The sequence below is a fragment of the Bactrocera tryoni genome, unplaced genomic scaffold (genome assembly GCF_016617805.1).
Source record: "Bactrocera tryoni isolate S06 unplaced genomic scaffold, CSIRO_BtryS06_freeze2 scaffold_7, whole genome shotgun sequence".
NCBI lineage: Eukaryota > Metazoa > Arthropoda > Insecta > Diptera > Tephritidae > Bactrocera > Bactrocera tryoni.
The window spans coordinates 454,183-474,687 of record NW_024396366.1 but is presented as its reverse complement, the minus strand read 5'-3'; the positions used below and the strand labels follow the sequence as shown (position 1 = coordinate 474,687).

At 34.8% G+C, this 20,505-nt stretch overlaps 1 protein-coding gene across 1 annotated transcript in view; it reads right to left on the bottom strand.

Annotated features, from left to right (window-relative positions):
- The window catches only part of LOC120781704, a 134,518-nt gene that overhangs the window by 47,362 nt on the left and 66,651 nt on the right, over nucleotides 1-20,505 (bottom strand). The gene's annotated exons all lie outside the window — the stretch shown is intronic.

The window sequence follows — 20,505 nt, the reverse complement described above, 5'->3', positions numbered from 1 at the left end:
TGGCCTCAACACCCGCGCCGCTAGTTATTCTTTTCCAGACCAGACAGGGAAGCAAAACAAATGGGTCTGGCTGTGAACGAGTGCAAGACGAAATATCCCCTGTCATCATACAAACAGTCGTCGCACTCGCGACTTGGCTCTCACGTCACTGTTGACAGTCATAACTTTGCAGTAGTGGATAATTTCGTCTATCTTGGAACCAATGTAAACACCACCAACAATGTCAGCATGGAAGTCCAACACAGGATATCTCTTGCCAACAGGTGCTACTTCGGACTGAGTAGGCAATGGAGAAGTAAAGTCGTCTTTCGACGAACAAAAACCAAACTCTATAAGTCACTCATAATTCACGTCCTGCTATATGGTGCAAAGGCTTGGACGATGACAGCAACCGATGAGTCGACGTTGCGAGTTTTCGAGAGAAAAGTTCTGCGAAAGATTTATGGTCCTTTGCGTGTTGGCCACGGCAAATATCGCATTCGATGGGACGATACGCTTTATGAGTTATACATTGACATACTTAGTTCAGGGAATTAAAAGACAGCGGCTACGCTGGCTAGGTCATGTTGTCCGAATGGACGAAAACACTCCAGCTCTGAAAGTATTCGACGCAGTACGCGCCGTTGGAAGCAGAGGAAGAGGAGGACCTCCACTCCGTTGGAATATCCAATTGGCGTCACGTGGCGAAAAAGAAGAAACGACTGTCGCGCTGTTGTTAAATCGGCTATAATCGCGTAAGCGGTATCAACGTCAGTAAAGAAAAGGAAGAAGAAGAAAATTAGCGAGAAATTCTCTAATATCACAGTCGCAAAATAACTGTACACTAGTGTTATTATTTAATAATGAATAATATCTATAATCAAGGTATCTAAATGGATCGCCATCATGGTCTATATAAAAAGTTGTGTGCATGTGACAAAGTATAGAAGGAAGAAGAAGAATTAAAGGCGAGACCCTTGAATCCTACATTTTAGGTGTACTTTAGACGAAAATAAATTTATTGTGCACCTGCGTGGGAAAATAATTATTAATTAGAATATGGTTTGGTGCCAAAATCCATTTAAAACTTCCCGTAGGCCATAAAAAACATATAACAATTTTAGGCCGTCCGAATTATTTTATTGTTTACTACAGCGCCTTATAGGGTTTCCATAAAGACTAGAGGCTCAGTCTTCTTTTGCATAGTCTATGGCATCCATTATTACCACTGGTCTACAGTGGCTGTGTTATCCTAGGAATAACATCGATTTTAGATATATTTACTTTACAAAATCAGATAGCTTGAGAGATAATAACTGAAATCTTAGCAATATCAGCTTTGGTTTAAAAAATTAACATGCATCGAAGTAAACAGAAATGGAAAACGTCGAAAACATATGTTATACATTGTGACAGAAAAGCACCCGGAAATTGTGATTGAATTCCCCGGGTAAATGGTATTTCAAAAAAATGTATTTTGCCAAGTTAGAAGGATTGTTCTTAAATAGCATGCCAAATATGAGCGTGAGCGTACATAGTGTGTTGCGCTTTTTGGGTATGAAACGCGTTCTTGCTTTTTTTTTCAAATAGAGTAGCGTAAACAGGTCTCTTTGGACATTGTCGATCGTACGAATTCTGATTCCACATTCTGAAGAGCATCATAACTGCCGATGAGAAATATGTTTATAAGTTGGGCATGCAAACAAGTCAACAATAATCGAAATGGAACCCGTTTTCAGGCAATCGAAGAGATGAAACAAAGTAGCTGAAGGCCATCATCAAAAGTGCTTACGAAAAGTGTTTCGAGAAGTGGAAAAATCATCAAATCAAATAAATATTTATAAATAAGAAAATATTTTACGTTTTATTTACAATTTCTGGATACTTTTTTGTAACAATTTATTTCTAAAAAATGCCTTTAATGGGCTTCTTTTTTATATTTTTTAAAAATCAGCAGTAATCTGAAATTATGTGACAATTCAATTAACATTGATACCTTTCTTTCATTATCTTTAGATTCTAATTAAACCGCCCTCCCTGTTCCTTACTATAATTTTATCCAGATTATTACGGAGATAGCATAATTTTATAATTAAATTTACTCGTAGAGAAAGCTCCAGATTGTCAGCATATTTTTCATAATTTGGTACTTAGTGGTTGTAACGAAATTTTTGACTATCAATACAAAACTTTTTCAAAGCTTCAATTTCTAGAACAGTTATTAACTTTATATAATATTTATCTTTCATTATTTGCCGAATTTGAGGACCATAAGATGTACCATTTTTCAACTGTGGCATACTATGTTCATATGTCACTAAATCAACATCTTTCCACGTCCAGTGCTTGGCAAAACTGTTGCATCATTCCTATCTTGATTATTTATTAAATACCTGAGTTCATTTTAAAAATACATATAGTATGGTAATACTTACTAAAATTATGCAGTCGATTTGGAACATTCGAAGAAGAATAGAAGTAAATTTAAGGAAGTAAAGAAAATTATTTTAATAAAAAGAGATATCTTCTTTAATTTAAAAGTTTGTGCAAATTTAAGAGTGGTGAAGTCGGTAGGATACCGTTTCCTATCTGTGTAAGGAAGTAAACAAACAAGGGTAGTAAGGAAATTTTAAATTCCTAATCGGTATAAAAAAACCAAACTTTTAAAATAAAAAATTTGCAAACAGCTTAAAAGATAGTCTGTGCAAAAAAAAAACGCAAAAAGCAAATGAATAAAAATTCAATCGAAAATATTTTGAGCAAAATAAATATCTGACAGCTGTAATAATTTTAGTAGTCGTGGTAAAGAGAAAACAAATAACGTTCTTTGGACTGTGAAAATAACAGAGTTCAAATAAAATTAAAATTGGATGTTGTGGAAATTGCAAAGAATTCACTCCAGGACATGCCTCAACTCCAGGACATCCCTCAACTCCAAGACATCTCTCAACTCCAGGATATCGAAGACTTTGTTTAAATACTTGTAGTATAAGGTATTTACGATAGTAGTAAATAGAAATAGAAGTTAATAGAGAATTAACTGACTTCGTTAGAGAAATCAAAAAAAAAATTCAAAATATTAAATAAGAGAAGCAAGAAAAGTATTAAAATTAAAAATAAATAAAATCGTTCAAATACGTTTCGATCTCCTTTAATATTTGGGAAATTTACCCGAATTTAACGGCTACCACAGGGATCTAGATAGGGTACACCCAATGCTACAGACATATGATGAACTTTCACAAAACTTGTTTTCCGACTTAATTAAAAGTAAGTTAAAAGGCAAAGCAAGGGAGATCACTGGAATAAATTGCCAAGCCATTTCTTGAAACGAAATCAAGGAAGTACTCCAAAATAATTTTGGTGATCGACTGAGTTGCGATGAACTTTCGATTCACTAGGAGCAGTTAGATTTAAAACTACAAGTTTCGACTTTTTTGACGCGACAAAAGGAAAACTTAGACGGCTCAACAATAAAACCTTACTCATTCTCGGGAAAGACGTAGCAGCTGCAAATGCTGTTGCTCAAAACTATTCCTGCACAGATCTAAATAATTTTAAAGCTAAAATCCGCGAACTCATGAAGACTATTCTAGTATGTAGGAATCCAAACATTATAGAAGAAGCAATGAAGCTGGATATGCTCACCTTCGACTAGTCAACCAACAATTTTTCACACAAAACAAAAATGAACAAAACTCACACAAACAAAACTAATATAAATCGTAACAGAAGTACACGCAACAAAATTCCAACCAAAATATTAGTTCACAAAATATTTCAAATTCCAGTAATTACAAGCATAGTTATCAATAACAAAACTCCAATTACAACCAGAATAATACTAACCACAATCGCCACAGGCAAAATTATCAACAAAATCCTAATCAGAATTTCAATAGGAAAACCTTAACCAACAAAATGTTAATCCACAACAAAATTTTTCAACCCAAAATTGAAATTACAATCGTTTTTCATTACCTGAGCCAATGGATGCTAATTTTCCAAATACTGGAACTAATGATTCGAATTTCAATCAACAAAACCTACAACCGAATTTCGCAACACAAGGCGCTTATAACCATTCGAATACTTGTAATACTTCCATGAATACAGATAATAACTACAGGGCTTACAATCAAAAACCTTTTGAAAATTTTCGGCCTTCAGCTTCGGAGAACTTCCATATACGGGTACAACCAACTCAATTTTAAATCCTGGCATTTGCCTCCTAATGGATTAAGAAAATAAACCTCATCTACATAAACACATTACAAATCTGTATAAATGAAAAAGTGACAATCAAAGTTTTTGCAGAATTTGGTACAGGACTCGATGTAATCGAATTCAATATAACTAAATTTAATAATTTCTATGACGGTTTAATAGGTAACAATGTATTAAGGTCTTTAAAAGCAAGCATAAACTATGCGAATAACACAATTAAGTTTGGGAAATGCGATTATCTCTTGTTGTCAAAAGAAAAGATGCCTCCAAAATAGAAAAAAACGTAATTCCAGACAAGGAGCCTTTTAACAATATAAAATCAAATCTAGTTTTTAAGTCAGAAAGCATATCCGCGCTGCATGAGAACAACGCAAATTTCAATATTAGTAGAGAAAAAGAATACAAACAATTGAAGGAACAAATTAGAACTCAGCATCCTAATCTTGAAGAAAAAAAAAGCTTATGCCAATTATAAACAAATATTCAAATATTATCTATCAAGAAAATACTAAGTTAAGTTTACATCAGCAATTAAACTTAAGATAAGAGCTAATGGTAACGTGCCAATCTTCACCAAATCATATACAAATCGTATATGCGTTCCAAAGGAAACAGGACTTAAAAAAGACAGAACAAATGGTTTTTCGGCAAAATCAATTTATTTTATTCAAAATAGTCTCCTTCTACTTCAATATAGTCCAAAAGCATGTCGAATGTTTTAGCTCGTTGGCCGGATTTTGATTGGCCCACATGTTGATCGTCTTTTATGTCCTCACGACTACTTTGAAAACGTTGAAACCACTCGAGCACTCTGCTACGGGATAGGCAATCGTCGCCATAAACTGGTTTCATCAATTGAAACATTTCGATAAAAGTTTTACCAATTTTAAAACAAAATTTAATGTTGGCTCTTTGTTCAAAGCTCATTTTCGCACCGATAACACAAACATACTGACCCTTAAAACGTAATAACTTCACTTAAAATCGATGTCATGAAAACCTCATTGGCCGATTCTTACGCACCAGTCGACATGTACTTAGATAGATGGTTCCACCAGGTGGTGCTAGATTCAAAAAGTCCTGTTTACTTTGGAACGCACCTTATAGATAACCCTATACGAGTATTCATAAATAAAAGGTTGAAAAACAAATTCAAGAAATGCTTGATAATAAGATAATAAAGTAGAGCAATTCCCCATATTCAGTATTCATATAGATCGTATCGAAAAAAGCCGATGCCAGTGGAAAGGCTAAATTGAGACTTGTAATAGACTATCGTAAACTAAACGAAGTAACGGCAGACGAAAATTATCCAATTCCAACTATTGATGAAATATTAGATTAATTGGGCAGATCCAATATGGTATTTCCCCATACTAGATTTAGCAAAGGATTCCATTAAATTGAAATTGAAGAAAATGACAGAAAATGCGTGCCAGCGACATTGCAAAAATTATTGAACAATATCCTCAAAGAATACATAAACGTTTATTTAGACGATATCATAATTTTTTCCACATCCCTACAGGAACACATTAATTCCGTAGAGTTAATTTTTAATCGGCTAAAGGAAGCCAATCTTAAAGTACAATTGGACAAATCACAATTCTTGACAAAAGGAACTGAGCTCCTTGGACACATTGTGACATTGGATGGTAATAAACCAAATCCAAAGAAAATAGAGTGTGTCAAAAGTTTTACAATACCCAAGACTCCTAAACAAATTATACAGTTTATTGGTCTAACCGGTTACTACAGGAAATTTATAAAGGACTATCCTCTGGTCGCCAAACCCATGACTAAATATTTAAAGAAGAACGCAAAAATAAAGACTTTTGACCCACAATACTACATAAGAAAGCTTCAATACACTTAAAACATTACTAATTTACGACCCAATTCTGGAATATCCTGACTTTACAAAAACATTCACTCTCATAACAGATGCGAGTCGCACTCTTAATGAACATGAAATTAATTATAGTACAAAAGAAATGGAACTTCTAGCAATCGTATGGGCTACTAAATATTTAGACCATATATCTTCGGACGCAAGTTTTTAATTGAAACTGATTACAAACCGTCAACAGGGCTTTTCTCCATTAATGAACCTAGTTCAAAACTTGTCAGATGGCGACTAATTATCCAAATTCGACTATGAAATAAAATACAAAAAAGGAACGAAAAAGAGCAACGCAGACGCGTTATGTCATATTGAACATGAACCAATGAATATAAATGCGTTAGAATCCGATCCTTTGACAATTAGAGAGACTTCCTCTCCACTACATCTTTTTAAAAATCAAATAGTTATCAAGAAAATTACATCAGAATCCATGAGAATAAAAAACAAGTCAATTTTTAAGAACACAAGGAAAATAATCCAACTCAAGCAGTTAGATAGAAATACTACTATTACCCTAATAAAAAACCATTTTAACCCTACAAAACCAAATGCAATTTTAATAGACCATGCATTTTATGTAAATTATAAGGCTACCCATGGGGAATTAATTTCTAAAAAAAAGCGATTTTTGAATTAAAAGATGTTTTACCTTACTAAAGGATATAGAAGAAGAAAACAATTTAAGTGAAATCATTGAAAATGAGCACTTAGAAAAGAACCATAGAGGTATACAAGTCGTTTTTGAAGAATTAACCACACAAATCTATAACTCCAAACTAAAATTAAAAACAAGAAGAAACGTTAACTTCGGCTGCACCTAAGCTAAATACCCTTCACAGGGACATTTCTTTTTGTAAATATGTGTGCAGTTCCGATGTGAGCAATTTTTTCAGAGATTATGTTATTGCCTTAATCAGTAATCCATGTCAAATTTCGTGAAGATATATCGTCAAATGCGAAAGTTTTCTATACAAGCCCTTGATTCCGATCGTTAGGTTTGTATGGCAGCTATATGCTATAGTAATCCGATCTGAACAATTTCTTCTGATATTACATTATTTCTATAAACAATAACTCATACCAAATTTCGTGAAGATATGCCGTGAAATGAGGAAGTTTCCCATGCAGCATTTGATTTCGATCATTTAGTTTGTATGGCAGCTATATATATGCTATAGTAATCCGATCTGAACAATTTCTTCCGAGATTACATTATTATCTTAGAAAATAACCTGTCAACTTTTGTGAAGATACCTTGTCAAATGTGAAAGTTTTCAACACAAGAACTTGATTCCGATTGTTGAGTTTGTACGGCAGCTATATGCTATAGTAAGCCGATAAGAACAATTTTTTGCGATATTACATTATTTCTGAGAACAATAACTCACACCGAATATCGTGAAGATATATCGTTAAATGAGGAAGTTTCCCATACAAGCCCTTGATTCCGATCATTCAGTTTGTATGGCAGCTATATGCTATAGCTAACCGATCTGAGCAATTTTTTCGGAGATTACATTGTTGCCTTAGAAAATAATCAGTGCTAACTTTTGTGAAGATACATTGTCACATTTGAAAGTTTTCAATACAAGAACTTGATTCCGATCGTTAAGTTTGTACGGCAGCTATATGTTTTAGTGGTCCGATATCGGCAGTTTCGACAAATGAGCAGCTTCTTGAAGAGAAAATGACGTTTGCAAAATTAAATAAAACGATATCTTAAAAACTGAGGGACTAGTTCGTACATATACAGACAGACGGACGGTCAAACAGACAGATAGGCAGACGGACATGGCTAAATCGACTCGGCTAAACATACTGATCATTTATATATACACTTTATAGAGTCCCCGACGATTCCTTCTTGATGTTACAAACTTCGTGACAAACTTAATTTACCCTGTTCAGGGTATAATAACCGAATTTATTAATAACTGCGAAATTTGTAACTTAGAAAAATATAATAGGAAACCTCCTGAAATACAATCAAAAGCATACGACGAAGAATGTAAGTAAATATAAGGCAGAAAATAAAGTTATTTTAATGAAAAAAATATATTTTTAATTTAAAAGTTTATGCCATTTAAAAGTTCTAGACTCTCTCTTAGCGAAAATACATATGACATAATAGTTTTCGAATTTATTTCTGACTTTAAGCTATTTATGTAGGTGATTTAGTTGGATATGAATGATAGGTGTAGACCGTGGTCTAAAGCCATTATCCCAATTACAGTGATTAAAGTTTCAATGGTTGAGTGAGTAACATATGTATGTACATATGCATACCTCATTTCAGTTACCTAGGTTTCAATTATTTCGAATATGAAACAAAAAAGAGTAATGTTCATTTAAAACCCATAATGTAAGCTTATAAGATAGCAAGCGTGGCTGTTATCCTTCCACCTTTTCGTCGAAAACAAATGTTTAATTCTTTCACAATTTGTTTATATTCTCGTAACATGTGGAGTTGGTTATAGTGTGATGTATACAAACGTACATGAATGCATATATACATATGTACATGTATGCATACATATATATATATATATATATATATATATATAATATAAATATGACGAAAAGAGTTAAAATGGGGTGACCGTCTGTCTGTCCAATCATCCGTACGTCCTTTCGTCTACGCAAGCTGTAACTTTGGTAAAAATTCATACTCTACTCGGCCACGCCCACAAAATGCCATTAAACGAAAACACATAAAACCACATAACTTATCCTAAATGGTTCATTGGACTATTCAGATTTGAAACCGCTTAAGCTAAATCAACCAAACTTGTTGAGAATAAGTCCTTTAAGCATCTCTTCATATACTATGCAAATGGGTAACAACCATTTCCACTTCATAGGAGCATTATATCTTAGCAACTAGTCGAAAAACTACAACTCAACTATGGACAATGACAACTTACTTCACATAAAACCGAAATCTAAATTTTATCTGATTCATTCACACTACAGTACATATGTAAGTCAAACATTAATGAAGTTTCATGTGAATAAAACTTTACACAAATAGTTTCTTGTTTCAAGGAACGAATTATGTAGACCCTTGTGCATATGGCTGAATTTTTATCGAACATATCGGTCAATCTGTGAGGTATATGTAGTATTGTTCAAAGAATGTATCTAATATAAATATTTTCAACTTCTGGTTGTCTAGACTGATAAATTAATCACTTAATTTCTTTGAAATTCACGCATAACATATAGACTTTTACGGATATACACGCTTTAACGTCAGATGAAAAGTCAAAATGAATGGAAGTCATTATATCGCGTATATTGGGCTAAGGAAAGATCTGGACTGATAGCATGAACATTTGGCATTACTCAATTAGTGGGGAACAATATATGTCACATATGTAATTTAATAAAATTTTAATTTTAATTTAAAATTTAATATGTTATATACACTGGCTTTAGCAAAGCTTTAGATCAACTACCATGATTTATTTAATGTGTATCTTCTAATATTTATATTAAAACACAACGAGTGATATTTGACGATACTCTTTCAAATTCAATTCTTTTCAATTGCTTCGCAAGGTAGTCATCCTATTTCGATTCGACGTACAGCCTTTGAAATCATATACTTTAAAGATGAAAAGGTGTAGGCGCTTAACTTCAACACTCGCCAGTTCGATAGGAAGTGTCTAAGTCTTGACCTCCCAAACGCGGTACAGTCAACAAGGAAGTGCTGCCTTGTTTCTACCGCATCTGCTTCCAAACAGCTTCTGCAGACGGCGTCTGGTAAGATTCACAAACTTACAGCATGTGTGCCAATAGGGCAGTGGCCATGTCAAAAGCCCCACTTCTAATGAAAGGCTTGCCTTACTGAGGGCAAAGAGATCGGTAAATCTCCTGCTAACTATCTTGAGCCAAAATGCTTTTGTGACTGCGCAAGTACCGATACTGGCCCAGCGTTAGCCAAGCAACCGCGAGGCCCAGCAACCAGTAATGGAACACAAGAGGATGCAGGAGCACCAACCCGTTCTCAATTTACCGATAATGATTCTATGTAGGGTGCCTTTCCTTGCTAGCTCATCAGCTTTGCAATTACCTGCGACTTCATGATCCAGTTGATCTGGTATGCAGTCAAAATATGTGAGGGTATCCGAGTGTTCAGATACGTGTTCCTTTAAGAATCCAGATTCTCTGAGTCTAATAGCCACCTTCGCGGCTACACACCGATCCGACAGGACGTTTTTGAAAGCTACTTCGATATCAAGAAAGGTCCCTTACCACAATTGCTTCCTCAAACCATGACACGATAGTATACAGGGCAGTATCCACAGACCTTGGTTTACGATATAAGTACATGTTGCGCTCCTGATAGATCGTCTCTCGGAATACGCCTACTTATATACCAGTCCATTAGTCTCTCCAGAGTTTTAAGCAAGAAGGAGAAGAGGCTGACGGGCCTGAAATCCTTGGCCGTAACATGAGAGGCCTTGCCAGCCTTCGGGATGAACGTAACTCTGACCCGTCTCAGCGCAGTCGTCATGCAACACTCCGAGAGATACCCCCACAGGGGTCGTGTTTCTCGGGAAGTGAACATCAAGGAGCATCTAAAGTGTTTCTTCACTGCTAAGAGCCCACTTTCCATTTGCATCCTTGAGGTAACCCAGGGCGTTGCTGAAATTTGGTAAAAGATATACCGTTAATGCATTTCTGACCAACACACAGGCTCTGTTTCTACCTGCATCCTTGGCCGCCAGCAGCTTTTGGCTCTTCGTCCTCAATCCAGAGATCCCGTTAATAGTCAGTCACGGTTCCTGGATCAGAACGACATCGGCTCCATCTTGTTCCATACGAAGCACTAGATTGGCGGAGGCCGCCTTCGCGTGTTGGCGTTTAATCTGGAGGAGTTTCATCTTTCAGTCGCTGGTCGACGAACCGGCCCTCCACACATTAAGCGTTTTAAAATTATAGATTTACCCATACTTACACTTTCCGGTTGTTGGCATCATACTTGTAATATTTTATATTCTTAGTAAAAATCCTGAATGGAAAAGCTTGCAATTCTTATCTCCTGTCTGTGGTTATGTTTAGTAACCCTACTATTGAAATCTTGTGTATCAAATTGGGAACTAAAGAATCCATTCGTCACATTGCTTCAATTTATGATTATATTAATGTATTTTCATGGTTTTAATCTCATTTCTGCACTTTTGATTTACCCACTTTTCGAAATTAAAAATATTACATGCATTTGATAAGAAAAACGCAATTTTATGATTCGAAAAACACTTTATTTCAGTATAATCCCCATGAACATTAATACACTTGCTACAACGATACTCCAATATGTGGATCTGGAAGGTCTGCAAAATACACTTCAACAGCCGTTATGACCTCTTCATTTGATGAAAACGCTTGCAGCGCATACATTTTTTGAGTTCTGGAAACAAATGGAAGTCGCTATTCACTGAGAAAGTCGCATTCGAATGTGTTCTTGTTTCACTGTTAGCGAATACTAAAATTTCTCTTAAAATATGGCACACACTGCCTAAAAAGATATGTGTAGAGCAGTGGTCGGCATTTCATAGCAAAACTTTGCAAACTAACTTCACACGTACGCTTACGCTCTATCGTCCAGTCGTTGTCGAGCCAGCAACGAATTAACATCACGCAAGACTATAGCGCAAAACCAAATATGCCCTGCGAGAAATATTTTATGATTCTAAATACCTTTGGTGCCATGCAATGCCTTTTATGTTCCAAGTCTTTTAAAGACATTTTGTTAATTTTCATTATACTAATAATTATTTATAAAATTTGCTTAATTTTTTATACCCTGAACAGGGTATATTAAGTTTGTCACGAAGTTTGTAACACCTAAAAGGAATCGTCGGAGACCCTATAAAGTGTATATATAAATGATCAGTATGTCGAGCTGAGTCGATTTAGCCATGTCCGTCTGTCTGTCCGTCTGTCTGTCTGTATATATACGAACTAGTCTCTCAGTTTTTAAGATATCGTTTTGAAATTTTGCAAACGTCATTTTCTCTTCAAGAAGCTGCTCATTTGTCGGAACGGCCGATATCGGGTCACTATAACATATAGCTGCCATACAAACTGAACGATCGGAATCAAGTTCTTGTAGGGAAAACTTTCACATTTGTCAAGATATATTCACGAAATTTGGTACAGATTATTTTCTAAGGCAACAATGTAATTTCCGAAGAAATTGATCAGATCGGTTAACTATAGCGTATAGCTACCATAGAAACTGAACGATCGGAATCAAGTTCTTGTATGGACAACTTTCACATTTGACAAGATATATTCACGAAACTTGATATATGTTATTTTCTAAGGCAACAATGTAATCTCCGAGGAAATTGTTCAGATCGGTTAACTATAGCATATAGCTGCCATACAAACTGAACGATCGGAAACAAGTTCTTGTATGGAAAACTTTCACATTTGACAAGATATATTCACGAAATTTGGTATATGTTATTTTCTAAGGCAACAATGTAATCTGCGAAGAAATTGTTCAGATCGGTTAACTATAGCATATAGCTGCCATACAAACTGAACGATCGGAATCAAGTTCTTGTATGGACAACTTTCACATTTGACAAGATATATTCACGAAACTTGATATATGTTATTTTCTAAGGCAACAATGTAATCTCCGAGGAAATTGTTCAGATCGGTTAACTATAGCATATAGCTGCCATACAAACTGAACGATCGGAAGCAAGTTCTTGTATGGACAACTTTCACATTTGACAAGATATATTCACGAAACTTGATATATGTTATTTTCTAAGGCAACAATGTAATCTCTAAAAAACTTGTTTAGAACGGATTACTTTAGCATATAGCTTCCATACAAACTGAATACATAGTTACTAACAGAAATGCACCTGTGAAGGGTATTTAGCTTCGGTGCAACCGAAGTTAACGTTTTTTCTTGTTTTAATTCCAATTTCTCACTGGGCTACTTTTTTTTCGTGCTTACCAACACAGTGACAGATCCTCTCATGCCGACCACTGGTGTAGAGCAGAGATGGGCAAATGAAATGTATGGATGTATTGGTAACCGCGAGCGTAAAGTGGCTACCATGGGACAAAGAACATTTGCAGTCAGTTGGATGGATAATATGATACGAGACTCTTTGATTCGAGAGAGAGCTGTCAAAACTCGCATTTTTTATAACATTTGTCAATGATGCCACTGCTGAAAAACGTTATATTGAGTATGTAATAAATTATACAAAACACTAAATAAAACACTTTGAAAATGCATACATATATAAAAGCTAAAATGCAAAATCATTAATAAATTTACATAAACATTTATTTTGCCAAAATATGTTCGCACAGTTCAGTGAAATTTCATTTCACACTAATATTGTCAAGTAATTACAGCGCTTTACTTCTGGCATCCCGCCTTTTCTGAAATCAACTGCCAAAAATTCCCTGATCTCCTTGGCTGTCAAATAATCAGGGAACGCGTTTGAGGGGAAAAATGAGAGCCAATGCGATAGTCTCGTATCATATTATCCATGTCAGTTGATTAACAAACAACAGCGAAGCAATATCGTGCGCCGCGTGATTGTTTTATGATACTATTTATGCGCGTACCTATAGGTGTTTGTTCAAAATGAATGACAAATATTGCTTTATGATTTCCGATGCCTTTGGTAATATGCAATGTCTATTGTTTAATATGTGTGTAAAGGGGACCCGGGCATATAATTTTAGGAGGCACTATAATACCTTCCATAAATACTTTGAGAAATATGAGGGTATTGAGAGAGATAATTCTTCACAATTTCAACTTTATCTTAAAATTTCCGCTAACTAGTTTGCTAGTAAAAGTAGTCAACTCCCAATTTACCCCACCAAAGGTATCTGAAATTATAACATTTTATTTATGTTATACATTTCAAATGGGGCAAAAATATACTAGGGCATAAAAAAACATCAACATACCGACTACCTACGTTACCTCGTTGCTGTCTGGAGCGTAACTGGCAGGAAAATCAATTCAATATCCCACAGTGCAAAACTGGTTTTTTCGCTCTCAATAGCGACTGAAATAAGAGCGTAAGAATACGTATGCTGAGAGTAACTGCTCATGTGAGTCAAAACCAGTGGTCGGCATTTCATAGCACAATTGTGCCCTCTCACTTCACACGTATTCTTACGCTCTATCGTTTAGTACAGGAATAAGGGGATGTTAAACTTATTCCAGTGTGAGAGCGCCTCAAAATTAGCGTTTTTTATAACATTTTCCATTATGGCCAGATCGAACAAAATAACAATTTTTGGGCATTTTAACCCAATACCCAACATTTAGTACGAATATAAATTACTAAATAGTGGTTATTTATTATATGGAGAAACTATTTAAATCTTTTTAAAGAATATTATAACAACTGACTTTTGTCCTTTCAATACCCAATAATAGGATTTAAGGTTGTTAGCTCTCAATCATTAAAAGTTTTTTAATAATTTTCAATTGAAAATAATACTATGATGTTTCAAATTACAAAACATTTCATCAAATACCTTTAAATTTCACAAATTTATTTAATTTTCATTGTTTTGCATTTTTGATAAGAGGTCTTGAACGATGCAACAAATCCTCCGTATATATATTTTTGGTAAGATTTCAATCTGGCCATCGCTCGTTTCAATTGCTAAACGTCAAAACCTCCTGAACTCGATCAACTGTCAAAGTTTAGGTGGTTTTGACGTTTAGCAATTGCTCTCTCACTTCCAGTGAGAGAGGAGTTAAACATCTCTTTATCTCTGGTTTAGTAGTTGGGGAGACAGCAACGAATCAACATCGTGCTTCACTGTTGCGCTTTGTTTCTTAAATGCAAAGATGCCTTGCGAGACAATCTTTATGCTTAAAAATGCTTTTTGTGAATTGCAATGCATTTTGTGTTTTAAGACACTAAAAAGACAAACCAAATATTATTGATAATTTTATCACAGAAATATCATAACGTGTACATATATTTTCGAAATTTAAAGCAGGCAAATGCAAATTATTTTTATAATTTTTATTATATTTTTATGTTTGTAACTATGTATGTTACATGACATACATAAATCCAAATGAATTTTTGAATGTTTTATTTAAGTTTGTATCTATGCACGTATGTACACTGTATATGCAATACCTTTTTTTATGTTCTCATTGAAACGCAATAAGTGATAACTTTTTTTCAATTCACGCAATTTCCGACTGGGATGCTCATACGGAGCAGTTCGCTTGTGCTCACCAACACAGTCACAGTTTAACTTTTGCCGACCACTGGTCTAAACGCCCATGTATGGTGTAGAGCAGTGGTCGGTATGAGAGGATCTGTCACTGTGTTGGTGAGCACGAAAAAAAGTAGTCCAGTGAGAAATTTGAATTAAAATTAAGCAAATTTTATAAATAATTAAGAGTGTAATGAAAATTAACAAAATGTTTTTTAAGGATATATTCCCTATTATCTTTAAAAGACTTGGAACATAAAATGCATTGTATGGCACCAAAGGCATTTAAAATCATAAAATATTTCTTGCAGGGCATATTTGGTTTTGCGCTATAATCTTACATGATGTTAATTCGTTGCTGGCTCGACAACGACTGAACGGTAGAGCGTACGCGTACGTGTGAAGTTAGTATGCACAATTGTGCTAAGAAATGCCGACTACTGGTGTAGAGCCTCTACTAAATCTCTATCAGTCAATCGACAATCTTTCAAAACTATATCCTGTATTTGGCTATGATTTCTGGTGGTGATGCGTTTTTTAAATTCAGCAATGAACAATCATTATACACTTTTAACATTCGTTCGTGAATTTCTTTTGGTGCTACAGCTTCCAAAAATAAGAAATTTATCACTGCGTGATTTTAAATTTTTTCATTGTAAAAAAATACTGTGACACGGCGACACTAAATGCCTTGTAAACAAAGAATAAGTTGAGAGTTTGAAATTTACATACGTTCATATGAAGAGTGTACCAACAAAACAAAATTTGGGCTAGTTGCAACGCCCTCTCTTATCGATCGACAAAACTTATTGAAGAACCTGGTATATTGCTTTCTTTCAATAAATAAAATCGTAACAAACGGTTCTAAAGTACTTTAAACCTTAGCTGTTGAAATTTTTGTTTATGTAGCTGAGCAGTTTTAGATCTCGACGCTTGAAAAACTCTCTTGCCTTTCATGACTGCTTATTCCGCACAGTTATTTGTTTATATTTTTAAAGAAGGTTCGGAAGTCTTTATAATTTCAATTTAAGATATTGAAATTGTAATTTCTATTATTTCTATTCGTGTACACATTATATATTTAGTAATATAGTTTTTATATTCATTCCATCTAGTTTATATATACTATACTATAAATTCCATTTACTGCCTGCCTGTGTATGTATTCCTAATACAACTCAATAATCAGTAAACAAGAATTTAAAAATAATGAAGAACATTATTGTGTTTTAATAAAACCTCATACCTATTAATTTACTCAGTTGAAAAATATTTGAGGTTTAAGCGAGAATCAAGAACCGTAGAAACAAGATAATCTGGATTTTTCCTGAAAATCGCTAAAAGCCTTAATTAAGAACCTGTTGACTTATCTTGTGGTATTGAGATTTCATTTCAGCTTTATTTGCAATATCGCAATTAGGAATTATGATAGAGGCGCATATTGATTGGTAGAGAAAACTCTGAGTTGCTTGGTAAAAAGGCTTTAATATGATGAATTAATATTGTAAACTTTAAAAGATGACAAGATGACAGGAGCGTTATATTTATAATCCAATAAATATTGCCATAAACCATCTCCAGCACTGAAAGCCGTTTTTTCTTTGTCTCACTCGTTTACCTCTTCTCTTTATATTGAGTTTAGCTTTGTTTTGATGGTTTGACCTTTAGTCACTGAGGTCACTAGAAGACAAGCTCCACCTAGACTTGATCTGGGTTCCCGGTCACAGGAACATTTTCGGCAACGAAAAAACAGACGAGTTGGCAAAGGCAGGATTTTTTTTAAACGAATCGGAGGCAAAGTTAATACCAAGTCCGCTAGGATCGATCAGGAAAGAGCTCAATATACAATTTCAACAATTAGCAAATAACAGTTGGAAAAGTACGACAAAATGCAATATAAATAAAGAGATATGGCCAAAATAAGGCAATAAAATAATTTTTTTTTTTTTGTATTTTGTTTATACATTGCAACTAGTTCAAATAAAAGAAAGGACTAACAAGCAACTTGAATAGGACTTAAAAATATAATTACAAAATCACAAAACTACTATGAGAGTATTGGCTAATTTGAAAGATCGCTGTGTTTGAGTCGTCTTGGTGGTCCATCACTAGAAGTTAACATAACTACTTCTTCGTTACAATGCTGTAGCAATCTTGCACTATGTGCTGTTGCAATTTTTAGTATTTCTGCGTTAACCGAGTGTACGCCTAGATCACGCTCTATATCAGCACATCTACAATACCAAGGCGCTTTGACAATTAGTCTTAGTACTTTGTTTTGAAATTGTTGGATGACTTTCTTATTGTTTGGGTTAGTACATCCCCAGAGTTGTGCACCATAGCTCCATATCAGTCGGAGTATTTGCTTATAGATAAGTAACTTATTTTCGATGGATAACACTGATTTGTTACCGATTAACCAATTGTAATTTTTAAGTCGCATGTCCAGCTCCTTACGTTTGTTTTTTACGTGAACTTTCTACCGTAGCTTAGTGTCAAGCGTCATTCCTAAGTATTTGGCGGAATTAAAGTGCGGTATTCGTACACCGTCTATGAAAATTGGTAAGAGCTGTATCTTGTTGTATGTGAAAACAATGTGTACAGACTTAGCTTCATTCAGTTTTATCTGCCATTTATTTGCCCATTGTACGACTTTATTTACAACTTTTTGGAGATTAGTAGTGGACTCGTGTTCACTTCTACCAACAGCAAGCAACGCGGTATCATCTGCAAATGTGGCTGTTGTATAATTGCAGTCTATTGGCAGGTCGTGCGTGAATAGTATATAAAGAAGAGGGCCCAACACACTACCTTGTGGAACTCCTGCTTTTATTTCCCTAAGAATAGAATATTTGTCTCCTTGTTTAACGCGAAAGTAGCGATCTGATAAGTACGATTTTATGATGTCATAATGCTGTTTCGGTAAAATCAGTTTCAGTTTCGAAAGCAGTCCTTTGTGACAAACTTTATCGAACGCTTTTGCAACATCCAAAAACACTGCAGAACAGAACTTTTTTTCCTCAAAGACTTTTTCAATAATGTGCGTAATCCTGTGGATTTGATCAATCGTAGAATGGTTGGCTCGAAACCCAAACTGATGCGCTGGAATTATGGTTTTTCGTTCAATGATTTTATTGATACGTTTTATGAGAATTTTCTCAAAAAGCTTCGATATTATCGGTAGAAGTGATATGGGTCTGTAAGAAGATACATCATATCCTGGTTTCCCTGGCTTTGGAATCATGATAATTTCAGCAATTTTCCAATAAGTTGGCACGTATTTAAGATGAAAAGCCGCGTTAATAATGTTGGCAATTTTTACTATGCTTATTTGAGGAAGCTGTTTTAGGACCTCGGCAGTAATCAGGTCATAACCGGGGGATTTTTTGTTTTTCAGATTTTTGATTTCCTCACTTAGCTCACTGCTTGTGCAACTTGAAATTTCTTCGCTTTCTTGACTGGAAGCAGTAGGATAATCTACGTAAGTTTCATATGGGGAGAATATTTTGGCTAAATAATCCGAAAACACTTCTGCTTTCTTTAAATCGTCTCTGGCCCAGCTATCAGCACTTATTTTAAGGGGACCTACTTGAGTTTCTGGTGTTTGTAGTCTTTTACAGCTTTTCCAAAGAGAGTAGTCAGAATTTTTTCCATTGCTTAAGGACCGAAGATATTTTGCGAAACTATCATTTTTAAACTTCTTAATTTTCCGATTAAGATTTTTAGAGACTTTATTTAAAATAGATTTATCAACTGGACAACGAGTTTGATGCCACTTACGTCGTAGCTTTCTCTTTAATTTAATTATTTCTCTTATATCATTAGGATATTGAGAGTTTACAGCAATTTTCTTTAATTCCGGTGTACTTTTCCAAGCTGCGTGTTGTATACTTGTTGTAAAGTGTAAAATTTCAGATTCTAACTGGTCAGTATTTAACATAGAGTCATATTTACTTTCGTCACATTCCATGGTCGTTCTAAAGTATTTTTCTTTAAAGATGATGGTTTCGCTATAGCTTAAATAGATTGGAGAATGATCCGAATTAAGGTCATAACCCTTATTGACCGACAAATAGTTCTGGGATATTTTGCCGACAATGAAAAAATCTATCAGGTCTGGAATCTTTTGATTATCTGTTGGCCAATATGATGGTAAGTTCGTCGAGAAAGCGTAACTTCCGGTTGACTGCAGTGCTTTATAGAGTTCTCTCCCCTTTGTAGTCGTAAGCCTTGAACCCCAGTGCGTGTTCTTTGCGTTGAAATCTCCACCCATTATGAATCTATACCTGTGTCTGTTTATTAAGTGTTGGTACTCTTCAAACTGGATTAGATGCTTTGGGGAATTGTACACAGAGGTAAGTGAGAGTGGACTCTTAACTCCGTAAATAGTCACTGTTGTAGCTTGAAACTTATCAGTTGAAAGTTTTTCTTCCTCAAAATGTTTGATCGTATTTTTGATTAGTATTGCGCTTCCGCCACGGGCGCAATTGCTAGGATGAATTGTATGGTAAGTTTCATAATTTTTAATTTTAAAATAGGTTTGTGACGTAAAATGTGTCTCCGATATCATACATACGTCAACATTTTCTGAGTTTAGTACAATTTCGATTTCATTTTTGATTAACGCATTTGAGTTCCATAGAAGAATTTTTAATGATTTAGTGATCTTTGGTATTAAAAAGATATTTTTCAAGCTTGCATAAGCGATTTTGTAAGGAAGTGTTGAATTCGTCTTGTTTATTGAGTTTCTGTAAGATCTGTGCTAAAATGCTGTTGGATGATACATTATCATTATTATTTGCTTTTAGAACATGAGCAAAAGTGAATTTTTTGGTTCTTTCAGCTGTAACTTTAGGATCTTCTTGTTGTTGATGTTCATTGTTTTTTGTTCTAAAGTCTACAGAACCTTCAACTTTTTGGGTTAGACCATCCGCTTTTTTGTGGCCAATTGTGTTAGCTCATATTTTCTGTAATTCCTTAGCAACAAGGCACCCTCGATAGTTGGCTGGATGTACTTCGCCACAGTTACAGCATTTAGGCTGCTGTTTCTCTGGTTTCGAACATTCAGATGTTTTATGCTTACCGGCGCACTTAACGCATCTTGGTTGTTTACCACAATAGTTTTGTGTGTGGCCAAACGACTGGCA